Here is an 8,958-nt window from a genome sequence, read left to right on the forward strand (position 1 = left end):
TGGTGGGCCGCACACCAGGAGGCAAACAGCCCCCGAAGGAAGCAGTAGGCAGTCCTGGTGGATAGCACACAAAACTCCTGCAGCATTCTCAGTTTTAGATCAGGCCAGGCATGGAGCCTCTCCCTCTCAGGGTACAGGCTGTCACCCTGAGCCCTACTGGGAAAAGATGGAACAGTGACCCCATCACCTGGGACAGGAGGTCCCTCAGAACAGGGAGCTCCAGGGGTGTCCTGGTCATGAGTGGCATGATAGCTGAAAACTAGCATGTGTGGCCAAAGAGGGGTCACCAGGATCAACTCCTCGGTCTGGACCTGGTGAAGGAATAACTGGAGGAGGGGTATGGAGAGAAGGCACAGAGAAGAGCCTGTGGTGAGGAGTGCACCAAGTTGTCTGCAGGTAGAAGAACAGATGGCAATGTGTCGATTCTCTGGGGGAAAAAAAGGTCTACTTCTGCCCCTCTGAAGCGACTCCAGATCTGGTGGACCACCTCTGGATGGAGTCTCCACTCCTCTTGGATTGGGCTCCCCCTCAACATATTGTAATGTCCACTGTCACGTTCAATGGTCCTGGCACATAAACTGCTTTCAGTGAGTAGAACGGGGTGAGCCCACTGCCACAGTCTGGTAGCTATCATGCAGAGGAGGGGAGACCCTCGGCCCCCTTACCTGTTGATGTAGGCTACTGTGACTATGCTTTCTGTCTTGATGATAACATGGTACCCTAACAGTCACGACATAAACTGCTTGAGTGCCAGGATGACAGCTTGCAGCTCCAGCATATTTATGTCAGAGACGCCCAATGACTGATATAACAGCTGTAGACTGTAGAGCCCTCAGCCTCAGGAGCTGACCCCACGAGTGAAGCCCAAATGGGTCTAGGCACACCCCGAAGGTCTGCTGTCAATTCAGGGTGAGGGACATGGAGGCTCTGATGGACTCCACAGTCATGCCCAGAAATTATGTGATGTGGGAAGGCTGCACGTGACATGAGCAGAGCTACATGGCTGCAAAACTGTCCTTTAGTGCAGCAGAAGGATACAGCCCGATGCAGTGGGAGAAACTCTCACCCACTGGGTTAACAGCCAGTCAGCCACAGAGAGGACCCACTAGCCACGTGAACGCACTGACAGAGGTGTTCTGACTTTCATGCATGTTTCTCACACAGCATGCTGGTGCTCTTGGCTTCTTGGTCTTATGGGGTGCAGATACTCTCTCAGCACAATTTACCACACTGCTGGGTGTTATATACACTAGTGTATTCAGCTTTGCTGTAATGTTTTGATTCTGGGTCTCATCATGATGCACTTTGCTGGTGTTTTTGATTATTGATTTTGATGTTATGAAGATTAAGGGCACAACTTCACAAATCTGAATACAAACACACACACAAAGAAGAAAAAAGGAGGGTGATGATGTTTCAGATTAATATTAATTGACAGATGCCTCAGCGTGTAGACAAGAGTACATATGACATGTGAACCTAGTGGTTCAGGTCACCCTTTAATTCTTTTCTGACCCCCCTTTGTTTCTCTGAGCAGACTGTGATGACTGCATGTGTGTAAAAGACTGTTGTAGGTTTATTTTTATCTGCTGAAAATCTGATACCACAAAATTTCTGTCTGGGCCTCCAAGAAAAGAGGAAATGCAGCCTGTGGTTTCAGCCTGAATCTAACGTTTGTCTTCTTTAATCTCAACACAGCACAGTGGAAATGTGCAGGTATGACAATGTGTGAAAACAGGTTAAAAGTAGCTTTATTGTGGTGATGACACATGCTGGACTAAAGAATAAATAAAGCATGTGGGCATCAAGAGAAACGGTGAAAAGCTTGTTTCTCACGCTCATGTCTTTAAGAGTCTCTGCATGGACGTGCTGTAAATGTTCATTTATCTCTGACATAAATAAAATCATCCATCACTCTCTCTGTCCACAACATCATATACAGACATGTTTTTCTTCTTACTGCAACTTCTAAACAGGCCAGTTCCTCACAGTATAACACAAAACTCCAAAGTATAATCACAGCTTTGTAACCAGCAGAGGAGCCAGTAAATCATCTAAACCTACTGATACTAATGTGTCTGTTTGGCTGCTGTTACAGAAATGGTTCCTACACCTGTGATGATGACGTCAGTGTTTGACTCCAAACTGTCTGCTGGACTCTGCAGTATCACAGAGACTTCCTGTCTTTAAGCCTCATAACATATTGATATGTACTGAAACTTTTGCACTTATGTTTACATAAAAACTGCAAATAACATAAAAACATGAAGTAACATCTTAATGTATTTTACCTTTCCCACAGAAAAGTGGAGGGAAAGAGAAACACACCTGCTGTTAAACAATCTAAAACACTTGGATATCAACATGTTTGTGAGTGTGTGTAGATGATACTGCAACAAACCTTAATCATAACCTTTGTAAGAAAGTGTTTGACAGAATAAGGATAGATGCTGTGTTTGCATGCTTTAACTATTACTAATATTATAGACTGTATATTGAGAATGAGAAGTGAGAAACTGAGGTACACCTTATTCTCATATGGAGGGGATTAGCCAATCACAAAGTTACCACACCTTAAAGCATTCACTGCTGTGTTGTCCTTTTGGACTCTAATGTGGGCGGAGCCTATAGTAGCTTTCATAGTGTGACAGATGAGGTCCAACTAGACAGGTTATGGAGAGACAGACAACCATTCATGTTCACATTCACACCTGCAGGCAATCACCTGAATCACCAGTTAACATAATAATATATGACTTTGGAGAGAAACCAGACAGGTGGAGGGAGAACATGCAAACTTCACACAAACAGCCCAGCTGGTGGATTCAAACCAACAACTTTCTTCCTGTGAGGCAACAGTATGAACCACAGTCATTCAGCTCATGGTGGTCTAAGAAGTTTGGAAGGAAAGTGACTAAACTTCTTTAACTTTCTGGAAGACGTGTCACCTCTCATCTGAGAGGCTCTTTGACTTCTAAAAATAAAACAGTAAAGAGTCTCAGGTATTTTAACCTCAGTGAGGGTTTTACTTTAAGTGGGTCAAAGACCCACAATTAATCACGACATCACATGAGCCAAGCAGTGAAAAAAGGTGTGGGTCATTATGGACCTATAAGTTTTTGGACTTAAAAAACACATTCATGAATCAAACCTAATGTGCTCTGTGTTTGGCTTATTTAGTGATTCAAAAATACAAAAGAGTGGCAGCACAAATAAAAGTTTACAGTTTGACTGTTGTTTTAGGTTCAGTGCTGCCATCTTGGATTGCTAACTCACAGTCTGTGTGTCTGCTCAGACTTTCCAAGCGGTAAATGTGAGTTTAGTTCCACAAAAAAACTTTTCGACTGGTAACTCAGAATTTCCAACTTCTGTCTTATTCAAAAATTATCACCAGAGATTTGGGGTAAGAACACTGTGAGACCTTTCCTCCCCCCATCATGTGACCTACTGAGGTCACCTGAGGAAAGCACCATGGAGGGCTTGTGGCACAAGGAAGGGATCTCAAAACTACATTGTAGGTGACTGACAGCTGATGCCATAAGGCTCCACCTCTGGTCATTCACAGTGGACATAGATGTACTTTTTCACTCCTCTTTCAAACCGTCAGTATTTTCTGTTCAAAATATCAACACTGGCACCTTTAAATGAGTCATATTTGATATGATATTGGGAACAGATGAAACCAAGTAAATATTTTGAGATCATTGCCTGTCGATAATCCTGGAGAGTGAGTGAGTGTGGTGGCCAGAAACTGAGAACAACACATTTTGGGAAGACAGCATTCATGTATCACACAATAAAAGTCTGTGGATGTTCAGAAACATTTGCTGATAAGATGACTCGAGATAAAATATTTCAGCTTTATGATGACCACACAGGACACTGCACAAATCATATAAAAGAATAAAAATAAATAATAATAAAACATGACTATGAGCTGGTAAAATATGTCACCTGACCTGAAACAACAGAAGGTAAGAAGCAAACACCAGAAGCAAGCCTGCATGTTTGCAGTGGACAGGAAATGTGAACACGTCACACAACTGCTGTGGTCAAAGCTACAGGAGCTGTTTGAGGTTTGTATAAAAGGAAAGGAAGCACAGAGAGGCCACAGTCAGAAGAAACACTCTGCTCTTATCTGTATTAAATGCAGCTTCTCTTTTTATTATTGATGTAAAGTCAAAGTGTTTGAGATCAGCTGAGGATCAGAGTGCAGCAGGGCTGGATGTGAGGATGGGGCACTCTTTGCTCTGCATGACGGGGTTATTGTGTAAGTACATTTGTGACATTGTTTGAATGGCACTGATTAATGAAAGTGTTTCTCATGTGTGAGAATTAGAGTGTATCACTGGTTTGAAGTGTTTATGTGAGAGTTTGAACAAAGCATATTTGTGATGTTTATGAAAGTTACAGACAAATGTTGGCTGGTTCCTTGGTTCAGTTTAGTCTGAGTATCGTGTTGGATACATCGCTGCTTGTTGCACTTGACTCATTGTTGTGTACAAGTTCATATATTAATAGTGTTTTATGCACAGAAATATTTTGATGAGCAGTAACTGCATCATGTGAAAATTAATCTTTAAAAAACACTTTTGTTCATTTCGAGTTTGATTTTCTGTCAGTTTGATCCTGATGATGTTTAATCTTTACTTTAGTGCTCGGTTCTCTCTTCTACGTTAATGCTGAAGGTGAGAAATGTTTCTTTCTTTTCTTCACATTTATATAATATGTATAATATTAATCTGATATTTTATATTTCATGCACCATTTTAAATCACATCCTGTTTCTCTGTTTGTGCATCGTTTTATTTAAGATACTAAATGGGTTTATAAACAGTGAGTGAGTTAAATCCTGCAGGTCTGTGCAGTCACTCTGTAGTTTTACTCAGAATATTAATTAACTGCTTTAATTTGTTTCATAAAAACACATCTTATTATTTTCAAGTCCAAATGTCACCAGGATGCAGTAAATCTTTTGACTCTTAACAGCAGCAATAAAAATCAGTTCAGCTTCAAAATGACTTTATGCTTCCATCAATCTCTAACTTGATGTGTTTATGTGAACAGTTCCCAATAAGCCCACCGTGATCCTCGAACCATCCTGGCCTCAGATATACAGCAGTGAGACAGTCACTGTCAGATGTGAAGGAAGTCAGACGCTGTTTGTATGGAGAGATGGCACAATGATCAGACCTCGAACATCTGAATACAGAATCAGCAGAGCTACTGAGTCTGACAGTGGAGGATACAGCTGCTGCACCATGAGTCTTTCAGTCTGCAGTGACATCATCACACTGACTGTATCATGTAAGTTGGACACATTTCATTGAGTCATGTTGTTATTTGTTTTAGTTTAGTAACAAAATCAGAGAAAATCGTAACAAACATTAAACACAGATGTGATGATCTCAGTTTCTTCAGTACCTGCACATGTGTAGTTTCCACCACTGCAGCTCAGAATTATACACAATTATTTTGTTTTTATAATTTATTTGAAGTTGTGGATCAAACATGATCAATAAATACAGAATGAGCAGAGCTGCTGTCTGACGATGGAAAATACAGATGCTGAAAAAAGAAAAGGCTGATCATCAACAGAGAAGAGTTCTGTTATCACATCACAGCCCTGGTTGGGGTCGGGGATAGCATACAGTATGAAAAACATCTGTGTGAATTATGACTGATAAATGCTGCTGACTGTGCACTGGTTATGCATCTTATATGCATATATATTTATGTGATCATGATCCTTAAAACAAACATTTAAATAAAAAACAGATTAACAAAAAATCTGATAATAAGAGCGACCACAATCAACTGGCCTCAGATCAGCTAACAGTGTATAGTTCACCTGTCTCTGCATTTAGGAGTACAGTTTGGTGACAGAGCATAAAAACAGCCTCACCTGATTCTTGATTCACTCTGATAAAGTTTCCATCATGTTATATACATCCAGTGTTAGCTCCTGGCTCTCTAGCTGGCTAACAGTTAGCTGAGATACCTGTGCTGTCCTCATGTGTGCTGCTGCCAGTTGTTGAATCTCATCAAATTTGCTTTGAGGAAACTTTTTTTTCTTGTGCTGTTTGTGCCTGTTTGTAACAAGTGTGATGATCACACTGAGATCAGGGACCGACCTACCTGAGAAACCTAAGATCTATTATTGAACTCCATCCATCTTCTTAACCCATTATCCAGGGTCGTGACCTATTAAGCACTTACTGAATTAAAAAAATACATAAATTGTAAATTAATAAAAATAAATTGGATTTTTTTTAAATTATTATTGAGTTTTTATATTGAAATCTTTATTTGTTATATGACAAAGTTTTTCCTGAAGCAAATGACAGTCTGATGTTTGTCTTTCCCTGTAAACACAACAGCAAGTAAACCCAGAGCCACACTGACAGCACAAAGTTCAGTCATACCAGCAGGGGGCAGTGTGACACTGAGCTGCTCTGTGGAGGGCTCTGCTGGCTGGAAGTTTGACTGGTTCAGACGTGATTCACAGTTTTCTGGAGCTCAGAAAATAGGAGCTGGAACATCAGAGCACACAATCAGTATTTCAGAAGGAGGCATCTATTACTGCAGAGGAGGGAGAGGAGATCCAGTTTTCTCCACAGAGGACAGTGCTGCAGTTACAATTCAGAAACAAGGTGAGGCACAAATAATTAAAAGTAAGACTTGATAACTGGTCAATTTTATATATACATATTATTCCATCTTGATTTTTTATTTTAAATATTTGTGTTTGTTTATTTGTTTGTTTGTTGAACAGTTTTGGCTGCTGTGAAACTGCAGCACAGCTGGTCTCAGATATTCACTGGTGAGACAATCACTCTCAGATGTGAGATTCAGGGAGGTGAAGGAAAGGTGTGGAAATATGAATGGACAGCACCCAACACAAACAGCCCTCCAACATCCAGTGAATACAGGATCAGCAGAGTTTCAGTGTCCCACAGTGGAGACTACAGATGTCGGGGTAGCAGTGACTATCTCTTCACAGGATGGAGTGATGCCTTCAGACTGACAGTTTCATGTGAGTTGGACCATGATTCATGCTGACATTTCATGTTTTCATGTTTACATCTGTCTTAACAGGAAAACTCCAACAATGATCCAGCTGTCTGCAGGCAGCTCAGGACAACAGTTTCTCTCACTGTGCAAACAGAAAGGAGAGACACCATGGAGGCTCTTAAAATATCAGCAATTTAAAGAGGAACGTACAGAGATGACAGTTTGATAAGAGAATGATAAATCAGTGAAATCTTTAGTTTGTTAAACAGTCTAATGTGTCACATGCAGGGAAACTAATTAATCTTTGTGTTTGTAGATAAATTACTCTGTGAATGTTTAAAGTGTGATTAGTTCTGTAAGAAATGTATTCTTGATGATGATTTAATTTTGTGGTTTTGTTTCTTCAACAGCAAGTAAACCCAGAGCCACACTGACAGCACAAAGTTCAGTCATACCAGCAGGGGGCAGTGTGACACTGAGCTGCTCTGTGGAGGGCTCTGCTGGCTGGAAGTTTGACTGGTTCAGACGTGATTCAGTCTCTTCTAAAGCTCAGCTCATGAGAGGAAATGAAGCAAACAGAGTTATTAGTGTCTCACAAGGAGGTCTGTACCACTGCAGAGGAGGGAGAGGAGATCCAGTTTATTACACAGAGGACAGCAGTGACGTCACAGTTGTGGAGATTTGTGAGTTTTAAACTTTCTGTTATTTAAGTTTCTCATGTGTTTCAATTCAATTCAATTTTATTTATATAGCGCCAAATCACAACAAAAGTCGCCTCAAGGCGCTTCATAGATACAGAGAAAAACCCAACAATCATATGACCCCCTATGAGCAAGCACTTTGGCGACAGTGGGAAGGAAAAACTCCCTTTTAACAGGAAGAAACCTCCGGCAGAACCAGGCTCAGGGAGGGGCGGCCATCTGCTGCGGCCGGTTGGGGTGAGAGAAGGAAGACAGGATAAAGACATGCTGTGGAAGAGAGACAGAGGTTAATAACAGATATGATTCAATGCAGAGAGGTCTATTAATACATAGTGAGTGAGAAAGGTGACTGGAAAGGAAAAACTCAATGCATCATGGGAATCCCCCGGCAGCCTACATCTATTGCAGCATAACTAAGGGAGGATTCAGGGTCACCTGGTCCAGCCCTAACTATATGCTTTAGCAAAAAGGAAAGTTTTAAGCCTAATCTTAAAAGTAGAGATAGTGTCTGTCTCCCGAATCCAAACTGGAAGCTGGTTCAACAGAAGAGGGGCCTGAAAACTGAAGGCTCTGCCTCCCATTCTACTTTTAAATACTCTAGGAACAACAAGTAGGCCTGCAGAGCGAGAGCGAAGCGCTCTAATAGGGTGATATGGTACTACAAGGTCGTTAAGATAAGATGGGGCCTGATTATTTAAGACCTTGTATGTGAGGAGCAGGATTTTGAATTCAATTCTGGATTTAACAGGAAGCCAATGAAGGGAAGCCAAAACAGGAGAAATATGCTCTCTCTTTCTAGTCCCTGTCAGGACTCTTGCTGCAGCATTTTGGATTAGCTGAAGGCTTTTCAGTGAGTTTTTTGGACATCCTGATAATAATGAATTACAGTCGTCCAGCCTGGAAGTAATAAATGCATGAACTAGTTTTTCAGCGTCACTCTGAGACAGGATATTTCTAACTTTAGAGATGTTGCGCAAATGGAAGAAAGCAGTCTTACATATTTGTTTAATATGTGCGTTGAAGGACATGTCCTGGTCAAAAAGGACTCCAAGGTTCCTCACCGCGTTACTGGAGGCCAAGGTAATGCCATCCAGAGTAAGAATCTGGTTAGATACCATATTTCTAAGATTTTCAGGGCCGAGTACAATAACCTCAGTTTTATCTGAATTAAGAAGCAGAAAGTTAGCGGCCATCCAGGTCTTTATGTCTTTAAGACATTCCTGCAGTTTAACTAATTGGTGTG

At 41.2% G+C, this 8,958-nt stretch overlaps 1 long non-coding RNA gene across 1 annotated transcript; it reads left to right on the plus strand.

Moving 5' to 3' along the window:
• Positions 1-3,999: 3,999 nt before the first annotated feature.
• On the plus strand, positions 4,000-5,185 carry LOC120747000. Its single transcript, XR_005699013.1, has 3 exons — positions 4,000-4,270; positions 4,656-4,688; positions 5,068-5,185. It is a non-coding gene; the product is annotated as an uncharacterized LOC120747000 (long non-coding RNA).
• The last annotated feature ends 3,773 nt before the right edge of the window (positions 5,186-8,958 follow it).

Source organism: Simochromis diagramma, unplaced genomic scaffold, assembly GCF_900408965.1.
Source record: "Simochromis diagramma unplaced genomic scaffold, fSimDia1.1 OVJJ01000412.1, whole genome shotgun sequence".
In the NCBI taxonomy this organism is placed as follows: Eukaryota; Metazoa; Chordata; class Actinopteri; order Cichliformes; family Cichlidae; genus Simochromis; species Simochromis diagramma.